Consider the following 12,389-nt stretch of genomic DNA (forward strand, 5'->3'; position numbering starts at 1 on the left):
AAAATGAGTCCAAAGGTTAGGATTTTATATATTTTTAATATATGTTTTCAATTCCAGCTTCTCAATTAAATACATTTAAGTATAATTTAACTCTCAGCACAAGTGGTCATGCCATTCTGTCTTCGCTCTTTTACTGCTAATTCTATGTATAGAACAATTTTGCATTTAATCAAATTTTCGTATCCGATGGCCTAGTGTTTTTGTTTTTGTTAGATCGCTCATAGTATTGACGGTATTCCTCTACGTTTATTAGGTAAACGGTTTCTAGTCTGTTTTTGTAATCTGTCCTCTTATCTTTTTTGCGTCTCTTAGAGATGTAGATTGTTTCTTTAATTTGGGATATCGGATTTCCTGTTTCGGCATTTTTATCTATTTTCTTTGTTGCAAACTGTGTTTTATTTTAAGTCATATAATAATAGATATGGTCACATTTATTTAAAGTTATATAATAATAGATTTGGCCACAACAGGTTTGGTCTGTAATATCTGTTTAACACGAGACTGCAACTAGTTTACCTCTCGGTATCAGTTTTTATTACGATTTAATATACCTTGCTTATCCTTATTATTTAGAGTAGTATTATTAGAAGTTACAATCATAGTTGCTATAATATGTTGGTACTTGTACAATTTAATCAAGACATTAAAAATTAAAATATCGAAAAAGTTATATTGTACGTATCCGTTATGCAATGAAGTTCTCCGAAAAAATCACTTAATTTGATCAAGTAGTTATTTTTTACAGCGAAAAAACAATTTGTTATGATCTCGAGCAAAACATGGTCATCTTTCGATTTTTAAGAAGGTAAGCAAGTATTTAAGATTCGAAAGGGTGTGTCGCCGCTGTAAACTGAGTTATCTTTCCGTAGCGTGTTCTAAAAATTCAAACATGACAATCTTCAGCGTGCTGTCATAAAAACGTGTTTTTCAGCTATAAATAAACTACTCGATCAAATTAACTGAATTTCTTTTCGGATATATTCAGTCCAAAACAGATACGTACAATATAGTTTTTTTTTTTTCAATATTTTCATTTCTTAATATCTAGATTAAACTATACAAGTACCAATAATCTATTTACCATCAGCCTCATATAGCATGAATCCGAAAATTCTTTTAGTGGCATTGGTTTCGTCATTTTGTTTTTGTAGCTAGAATTTATTCTAGAAGAGCATTGGGTACATCAGGGAATAACGATAATAAAGTTGACTGCACCATAAGCCAAAGTGATTCCGTGATTCAAACTTGTAACACCCATAGTATCAGTCCGTGTTGTTAACCACTTGACTACCGCCACCTTGATTTTCCACGTAGTCAGAACATATCAATTGTCTACAATGACTTTTCATATTATATTTAATGCAATTGTTTTCAATATTATTTGCGATAAAATGTTATATTTAGTAGTATGTTACATTGCAGTAGCAACATTAATATTAATATTAGGTTTAGCAATGTTGATTTTTGCTATTACACATCATAAATCTTAAAAACTATTCTTACTAAATACTTTGTAAGAGTATTCAATATTTAGTTGTTTAGGTGGCTGTACATATATGATAGTTATTTCTCTTTGCGTTTGCGAGGGTTTAATTCACAGAAGGGCCGTTAATTCTCCGGACTTTCTTACGGTAGTAATAAAAGACAGCAAATTTCTGTTGGGCAAAATCTTATCCTAAACGGTGTTTTGCGGTCGCCTCAATAGAAATGTATGAAGATGTAAATATGAATATTCTCTTTAAATAATCCGGATTCAATGAAAATTACTACTGTTGTTTTAAAAATTTTTAGGGAATTAGTTTTTTCTGTTCTCATCTTGATTCAGTATCTTGTATTTATATTTGCGTTGACCACATTTGTTAAATAAATAGTTGTGCTGCTAAAATGCGTTAAATGAATTTCAACCAGTCATTTCGTCATTTCGTGTTCATCAGATTTCGAACTTATATTTCTCCGATTATGGTAATCAGTATTCCTACTGGCCTTATATACAGGGTGGTCACAAAGTCTGGCTATATAATCTACAGGATTTGGATTATCTTATATGAATCAAGCATCAGTTTTTGAGTGGCATAAGGAATTCAAGGAAGGCAGAGAGTCTTTTAGGGATGGTGAGAGATATGGGAGGAGTAAGGAAGTCAGAACACCAGAGTTGGTTGGTCAAATGTAGATTATGTAGCCAGACTTTGTGACCACCCTTAATATATATATATATATATATATATATATATATATATATATATATAGTACAATTTTGTCGAATACTTTTCAGACTACATGTGCTCAATCAATTTTATATACAGGGTACCCCAATAAAAATATATATATACTCTTTAATTAACAATAAAACCAACATTTATTATAAGAAAAAACATTCATACATCAAAATACTATGAACAAATAAAGAACCAGCTAATTATCGAAAGTGTTCAAATTATTTTCCAATAAAGAGCTGACAACGCTTACTGATTGATTCGAAAACGTTCCTAATAAGTTCAATGGGTATGTTGCCCATCTTTTTTCAATGGTTGCTTTCAACTCATTCATTGTAGTTCGTTTTGTTGTGAACCCTGTATTAACAGGCTCCTCCAATCTCGCCCCCAAAAGAGGAAAATCCGGGGGTTGGGGCAAATCCGGTGAGTGTAGACAGTATTCGATACTTCCTCTTCGTCCTCACTATCTGTTTTGCAGGTGACTATCAAGATATTCCCTTACGTTAGTGGCAAAGTGGTCCATCTTACTGAAAGCGCCATTCTTTATTGCTAAACATGGCTTGAGAATGTAGCATAGCGTATTCATGTAGCAAGTTGAGATGATTTACAGAGTGTATACATTATATTAGTATACCCTATAGAATTTGTCGTAGCTTAAGTAGAAACATTAATTATGTTCATGTCAAATTCAGTGCAATTTACTATTATAGTAAAAGGGCTTATAAGATAGAAACAGAAACTGGTTAAGTATATAGACTGTTTGACTTAAGGTAAAAATCTGTTATGAATATTTTAATAATATAATCAATGAATATAACAAATTCTCTCAAACATCTCTGCATATAAAAGGAAACACAGAATTTCTCTATTTCTTTGACGATCATAAATTCATTTAAAAAAAAACGCTACACGCTAGAATCCTTGAAAGCAGAAAAATGGTTTGACAGCGTTGAAAAATGTATACATCTCGCTTATTTTTCCAGTAGCTGTAGTATTTCTCTGTCTTTCTTCTTCTTCTTCTTCTTCTTCTTCTTCTTCTTCTTATTATTATTATTATTATTATTATTATTATTATTATTGTTATTATTATTATTATTATTATTATTATTATTATTATTATTATTATTATTATTATTATTATTATTCAGAGCGAACGTCTTTTTATGCTGGCACTCAAAATCCAACAGCTCCCAAATCTATATGAATATTTTTTCACATTTTTCCACCTGTAAGACCGATTCCAGGTTCAAATGTCTGTTCGACTATACAGTGGGTACATGTCAACTGGTGACGCTTATGTCCGTGTGTTTCCAAGTTCAGTGTCTTCATCTTTCCAAGCTTTACACCAAAACGACACGAGAACAGTCCTTATTAAAACAGATGTATGAACAGTAATTTCTACGAGGGATTTGATTACGTTTAAAAATGTTCTGTAAATGATACAAGAATAGATTTTCTGGTGATAATCTTGGAATTTATTTTAAAAAGTCGACCCCAGCTGAACTATAATAAACCCAATAAATTCCAGTACAAATTTAGCCAATGCCTATTGATATTCTCTTAAACATCTGTACATTTTATATATGACAACGCAGAATTTCCTTAGTTCTTTCACCGATACAATTTCATAAAAAAAAGTTGCATTCCCCAGCAGACATCGTATTTCTCCACTGTCCTGATTTTTCTTTTACATCTTCTTCTTCTTCTTCTTCTTCTTCTTCTTCTTCTTCTTCTTCTTCTACTTCTTCTTCTTCTTCTTCTTCTTCTTCTTCTTCTTCTAACTCTCTCGTGCACGAGATATTACACACCTCTCTGATCTCATGATCATATAATATAACAAATATTTATTTTTATGATCTCACATATTTATACATTAATTATATAAATCTCAATCTTCGGTTTGTGTGAATGTCTGAATGTCTGTCTGTCTGTCTGTCTGTATGTATGTCTGTATGTATGTATGTATGTATATCTGCCAAAAACTTTCGACAGACGCGATGGATCCTGACAATTATCCCAGCATTGTTTCCAGTCGTCCTAACGTTCTCCTTGCTACTGGACTCAAACAGAGAGATGTAGTTGGGAGATTGCGAAACCTTTGCCTCACAATTACACGTGCAACTGCCCCCACAGCTTTGTCTTTCTAGACTGAACGGAAGCATTGACAAAGGTCTATGAAGAAAGTCAAACATTACCAAGTATTACTCCAGAGACGTTTTATGATCGCGTTATAATGCTAAAGGGGTTGAAACTGGCTGAATGCTGTACGATTCTTTAGTCTTTGATATGACTCCATCGAAGGCTGAACATCCGTTTCTTTGTAATTCTCGAACATTAAGTCAAATGAGCATTTTAAAATGATTATAACCCAAGTAAATCGAATCTTTATTCGTCAACGTAAAGTACAAAATAGTCACTCATTTAGGACTGGCCAGGTTCGACGTTGCTTAACTTCAGTAATCTGGCGGAAACCTGTGTTTTACCGTCATTGTGCTGTACAGACCTGTGTATCATAGCAAAAAAGAACGGGAAGTGTTAAAGTAACTCAACTGTAGTTTACCACTTTACTGTTTGGTTAAACTATGATTAAACAATAATCGCTACAAAAACGAGGGATTTTCAAACTAATTTATTTTTACAAAGTGTAACTTTCATAAGTTTTTCCAACACCTAACATTATGATACACTAAATTCAAAATTCAAAATTTCATCCGTGAACATTGAAGAAATCAGGTAAAAATCTGAGCGTAAAAGAAATGAATAAATAAAAATAAACGTTTAAATATAAAATTTACGATCCAACTTGTATTGCTTTTCAAACGACCACCCGATATTCAGAGAGCGTCTTGTTTTTAAGAGTCCACAAATATCCATTCTTAATACCTTATTTACGCTACAATACGCCCTAATAAATAACATAATCTGATCCAGTCGTATGGTGAAGCCCATTTTACTTCGTGGCCGCGTGACGACCTCAGTTTAGCAAGATCAAATGCAAGTCTGACAGTTGGCTTGATAAAGTTTGCGGGTATGAGTACTCTGAGAAACGATATAAGTACATTTGTTTATTATCATGGTTTTGTGTAAAAATTTACATACAATTTACTACTACTACTACTAATAATAATATTACTACCATTTGACAACTTATACTAGTATACCTACTAGTACTACAACTACTACTATTAAGACGGTGTCCTGGATTAGATATTAACGAATACTTCTTCTGTAAATTTGATCGAAACTATAAAAGTTATTAATGAAATTAGTGCCTTTAACACAATATTTATGCATATTAACCGTTAATAAAAGAACCATCACCTCAAATAACACAGCAATATATATATATATATATATATATATATATATATATATATATATATATATATGTATATATATATATGCATGCATTTTTGGATTTTACCGTCATTGGACATTTACCACCTTTTACCAGTCTATTCATTCACGTGAAATCACCTTTTTCCTCCCCCTATTCCCAAGAAACTTACTTGCAGTTTCATCAAATATTTTTGCAAGCAAAATCTGATCCCGCATTTTGTTAAATCCTGCCCTCTGATGAGAATGAAAGTATTTCTTCGAAACTCCGCGGATTAAGGATTATTCATTTATTTAGTGTTTTTTTTTTTACAAATTAAATATGTTTTTAACTCTTTTTCAAAGTGTTTTTAACATGTTTTATTGATTATTTGCTCTTATTATAAGCTCTATCTTCTATTTGGTGTTATCGAGCTTTTACATCTGGTTGAGATTACTTTATAAATATTAATTCTTTAATATTTATAATATACTTTAGTTTTAATATCTTGGATAATTTTGGGGGATTTAATTGTAATTTTAATTATATATATATATATATATATATATATATATATATATATATATATATATATATATATATTTGCAAAGAACTTTGCAGCTAATTCTACCCTATGCGACGAAGGCCATCAACTCCTCATATTTCCTTCTATAACACAGAACAAGCTAGATAACATACAGATATCCGTGCATGAGGTCGCCAAGCTAATAAAGAACCTTGATTCCAGTAAAGCAACTGGCCCTGATGGCATCCCAATTATAGTGTTAAAAAAGCTTCAACCAGAACTTGCTCCCATACTTACGAAACTATTTAAGCGCTGCCTTAAGTAGAAGTGTTTTCCGACTCCCTGGAAGACCTCATCAGTTTGCCCTGTATTTAAGAATTCAGGTGATAAGTCATCTCCCTCTCAGTACAGACCAATAAGTCTCCTGTGTGTTATGAGTAAGTTGCTGGAATCCATATTAAATAGAGAAATAGTCAACCACCTCAGCAGGAATAACCTTCTTAGTGACACACAATATGGTTTCCGCTCTGCAAGATCTACCGCATATGTGCTTACGGTTATATCCCACAGGATTAGTGAATCTCTTGACAAAGGCATCCTTTCTAGGGCAATTGCTCTTGACATATCAAAGGCCTTCGACAAGGTATGGCATAAGGGTCTACTTCACAAGATTTCCAGCTACGGTATAACTGGAAATGTTTTCTCAATCATTAAATCATTTCTCTCCGATAGGCTCATAAGAGTAGTGGTAGATGGACAAAAATCAGAGGCCTGCAGTATTAATGCTGGAGTCCCTCAGGGGTCAATCCTGGGCCCAACTCTCTTCCTGATCTACATCAATGACCTCCCTAAACACATACTTAAATCATTCGTTGACATCTATGCTGATGACACGACCATCTACGGCAACACATCAAAGGCTGTAAATGACAAAGTTCTCTCTGATTCTGTCTCCTCTGATCTGGAGAGCGTGGTTCAGTGGGGGAAAATGTGGCTGGTTACCTTAAATGCATCCAAAACAAAACTCCTATCCTTAAATCATCAACGTTCTGATCCCCATCTGGCATCAATTGTGATGGATGGCTCTCGTCTGGGTGAGACCCCGCGTTTTGACAAGCTTCTGGGTTTGACCTTTACTCCTGATCTGAAATGGAACACGTGCATCAAGTATGTTGCTAAGGTCGCTGGAAAGATAGTGGGATCCTTCTACCGCTCCAGAAGATATCTCACTACTGATGCAATTCTCTATCTATATAAAAGCCAAGTACGTCCAAGGATGGAATACTGTTGCCATATTTGGGCAGGAGCTGCTAAAAACAGCCTATCCTGCATCGACAGAGTACAAAATAGACTTCGTGGCTTAGTGGGGGATGCCCTTTTCTCTACCCTGCAACCTCTCTCCCACAGAAGAGACGTTGCGAGCCTGTCCTTGTTTTATCGTTATTTCCATGGCAGATGCTCGTCTGAACTCCAATCTCTGGTCCCCCCTCGCCAATCTTTCACGAAAAAACACTCGTCTAGCTGAATCCACTGTGAAAAATCTCCCCCACTCTATATCTGTGCCTAAATCAAAACGCGGATTCCATGAACAAAGCTTCTTTCTTAGAACTTCACGCCTGTGGAACTCTGTTCCGTCCGCCTGCTTCCCTCCGGACTACAAGTTGGTTGTCTTCAAGTCCAATGTTAACAAATACCTAATGAACCGCCCCCTTAAGTAAACATTTCAGCAAATCTCCTCACTAACGTAATGTAGTTGCAATAACCCTTATCCCTGAGTGGCTTCCGGGCCTTGATAAGTGGTGATCACTGTGTAAAATATATATATATATATATATATATATATATATATATAAGTGAACGCGTCTGTGTGTCTGTGTGTCTGTGTACATTTTCCTACGCAATAACTCTGTCAATTTTTAGTCTATAGACTTGAAATTTGATATGCAGGGTAAAATCGATGTAATCGGTTTTTGGCCAGAAATTTGGCGATTAAGGGGTAAAAGTTCAACGATTTGGTATTTGAGAACTCTACCAAACTCCTCCAACAATTTTGGGTCTACGCACTTGAAATGTTAGATATAGTTATCCTCTCCTTTAGATTGTCTAGCTTTAATTTTAAAAAAAATGTCACTTCCGGTTTGGCGGTGGTTGTAACAGCATAAATGTTAGGTTTTACCCCGTTCTTTTCCTCCTTGCGGTACGGGTTTAGCCTGCCTTCCTACTACCACTTTTCTTTTTTGCTCAACATACACATCCAAACACCCGGGCAACGCCGGGCTGAAATGCTAGTATATATATATATTTATATATATATATATATATATATAGATAGATAGATAGATAGATAGATAGATATATATAGATATAATATATATATATATATATATATATATATATATATATATATATATATATATATATATATACTAGCATGGGTACCCGGCGTTGCCCGGGTGTTTGGAGGTGTATGCTGAGCAAAGAAAGGGGGTAATTTTTTAAAATTTGACCCCTATTATGACCCCTGAAAATTTAGTGTTTTGGCCTCAAATCAAGTTATTAAGTTAGATCCATGTCCACGGAAGCTATATCTAAAATTTCAAGTGTGTAGACCCAAAATTGTCGGAGATGTTTGGTAGAGTTCTCAAAGCTCAAATTGTTGAACTTTGACCCCTTAATCACCAAATTTCTGGCTAAAAACCGATCACATAGATTTTTCCAAATCTCAGTACCCTGTATATCAAATTTCGAGTCTGTAGACTATTTATTATGTTATTTCGTAGGGAAATGTACACAGACACACACACACACACACACACACACTTTCACTTTTATAGATATATAGATTTAAAATTTGAGTCTGACAGAATGACAAAATTATATTGCAAACCGATATATTAAACAAACGAACTTCAAAGAGACAAATGAACACATAAGTAAAGCAATTTGTATTAGAAAACATTTATTATTCCACGTCTTTTTTTTACAGACCTGACGACTGTGGTTCGCTCTTAATAAAAATTGTTTTTATAGTCTTAATTTTGACTTCCCTTTTCATAAAAAACTAAAAAAAAATCAAGAAAGAAAAGAAATTTAATTTTATTTTGTCATTAATTTCTTTCTGTGCAAAGCAATTCTTTCAAACTTACTCTGTTTCCAAAATGTTTTTATTTTATTCCCCTCCCCCTTCATTCATTTTCCTCCGCATCCTGGCAAGTATTAAAATAAACCATTTATAATATTTATTTATGGATTTATTTATTATCATTTCTTTTGTATCGGTAAATGAATTCCATTAAAAAAAAAACTGTAAAAGTCACGTTAAAGGTTATTAAGTTGGAAAGTAAGTAAAAATTTACCCTTTTTACTTTTATATGATTTCTGATCACATTTAAAAAGGTGTGTGTGTGTTTTAAAAATGTTTTTAACTGCTATAATCTCATTTATATATATATATATATATATATATATATATATATATATAACAACGTGAGTATTCATATCGTGGGTTTGTATTACTGTACACATAGATTCGAAAAAATAGTCAAAAACAAATATATAAATGAATGTTATCAAAGGCAAGATAAGTTACTTTTCCACCTAACTGGATATATTTTTTGTGTTTTTATTCAATGTAATATATTTATTCAGCTCGAAAAACATACAGTGTTTACCGATGTGTTGGAAAATTCAAGATGGCGTCTCACACCCTCTTTAACACCGGAAGTTTGGCAAAAAGTGTTATAAATAAAAAACTATACAGAATACTATTAAAAACCTGCCGAATATATGTCAACCTATGTCACGGTAACATATATTGAGCGAGTTTTTAACAGTATTTTAACAGGGCACATCGTAAAAACTGACCCATTAATTTTTCTGAAGTAAAAACTATATAGTTTTTAAACTTTTAAAACTATACATTATAAAAAGAAAACTGTTCGAGTGATTTTTTTTTTACATGGGTGTCACCACTTATCAAGGCCCAGAGGCCACTCAAGGATAAGGGTTAATAGGTATACATTAGTCATTGTGATTTTAGCATAGTGAACAGTGGGAATTTTGTAACTTGGATTACTTGAAAAAGAAAACTGTTCGAATGATTGAAAATGAAAACAAAATAACAATGTAAATATATTGATAAGAAAAAAACAAAACAAACGAAGTTTCCGTTTCAGGAACCCGAGTTTAATTTTATGCCGTAATCATTCAACTCGTTAGCGGTTTTATTCAGCGATTAGGGATAACCATACGACATATCTAATTACCAAAGCGATTTTTTTAAAACTAAACCTGTTTAGTTTAAATGAACCAATTTTTTTAAAGCCAACACTTTAGTTATTTTGAGAGCGTGCAACTGCACCCGAAAGGTTGATTAGGAAACTCCAAATCCTTTTATGACTCGAAAAAAAAAGGGATTTTTATCGGCTTAAATGATAAACTAATGTTAAATATTAGTATTTAATATAATGAGATATCAATCTACACAATTTGCCATCGATTCTGAAATAAAATGAAATCCTGACATTGTGATCATTTTTGCAGGTGTTATGTGCCAAATATTGAAATAAGAATGTTTAAATTCAATTATTGTAATTTAAGTCTTTAATTTTAAAGTCGATTTTATTTATAAAATATCTTTTTAGAAATCAATCTCAAAAACAATCTGAACAATAAATCTCTTTTGTTATGGCTAAGTTTTTGTCAAGGGTAGAAATTATAATAGACAAGTATTCATCCATGATGACATTTTACCGATTTCCTGGTTTACAGGTATTCTTGCTGAATTTCTTCGAAAGAATTGACAGAAACAATACACGTATATTTCATACAATAATGACTTTTGTTTCTTCTGACTTTTCCTAAACTAAACATAAAACATCGGTTAGGGTTAGTTTAACATTCTGTAAAAGTACCTTCCGTTTTTTTTTGTACTTCTGCAGAGAAGGTAAAAAACCGATGAAAACTGGATATATTTTTCGTGTTTTTATTCAATTTAACATGTTTATTCAGCTCGAAAAGCATACAGTGTTTAGCGATGTGTTGGAAAATTCAAGATGGCGTCTCACACATTCTTTAACACCGTAAGTTTGGGAAAAGGTGTTATAAATAAAAAACTATACAAAATACTATTAAAACCCGCCGAATATATGTCAACCTATTTCACGGTAACATATATTGAGCGAGTTTTTAACAGTATTTTAACCGTTTTTTTATTTATTACACCTTTTTCCAAACTTACCGTGTTAAAGAGAGAATCGGCCGCCATCCTGAATTTTCCAATACATCGGTAAACACTGTATGCTGTTCGAGCTGAATAAACATGTTAAATTGAATAAAAACACGAAAAATATATCCAGTTTGGTAGAAAAGTAATTTATCTTGCCTTTGATAACATTTATTTGTTATATATTTTTTTTTTTGACAAATTTTTCGAATCTATGTGTACAGTAATAGAAACCCGAAATGAATTTAAGACCACGAGTGAAATGAGAAAATGAAGAAAATCACATTTACTGTGTGTGTTTACTGTTTATGTAAGTCAGCGGTTTGGTTGCCATAACAACGTGACGGTAGTGAACGTGTGTGTGTGCGCGTGTGCTTGCTAGTACTACTACTAAGTTTGTAGGAGCGTTTGATTTCGTGTAGTTTAGTTTCGTATAATAGTTTCGTATTTTTTTAATTTGTAAATAACAAGTTATTAAAAAATTAAACCCTTCCAAGATGGACAATAAATAAAGCCATAATAGTTTATGGTAAAGGTAAGAGCGTAGAAACCATTGTTTTTTAGGAGATGTGATTATTGGATTAACCAATCAGAAATCGTCTGTGGCACACACATCTCTGTTTTTATAGATATATAGATAGATAGATAGAAGATATATATATATATATGCATATATATATATATATATATATATATATATATATATATATATATATAGTGGATATGCACATCCGTTTTGCCTAGCACCGTGCTCTAGATCTGAAAATATAAAATAAAATAAAATGACAGCTCAATCCAAAAAATGCTCAAACCAGACACACACTCAAACAATTTGGCTACTTCCTTGAGGCTTGCATTTACAAATATCCGTGCACTTAGAACTGTTAGATTATGTAGAATCATTACTCCAGGCAAACTCCCTGGATATTTTAACACTAAGTAAAACTAACTTGCACTCCTCCATCCGATCTAACATCTTTAACATGCTCGGTTATCTTCCACTTTGTCGTAAGGACTCTGACAGACACATGCACGGACTTGGTATCTATATTCGTATGATTAGGTAATGTAAACTAGAATCAGCTGGCCAGGCCTTCATGTACTTTAACT

Source organism: Euprymna scolopes, chromosome 14, assembly GCF_053919585.1.
Source record: "Euprymna scolopes isolate OS-2025 chromosome 14, ASM5391958v1, whole genome shotgun sequence".
Taxonomy (NCBI): Eukaryota; Metazoa; Mollusca; class Cephalopoda; order Sepiida; family Sepiolidae; genus Euprymna; species Euprymna scolopes.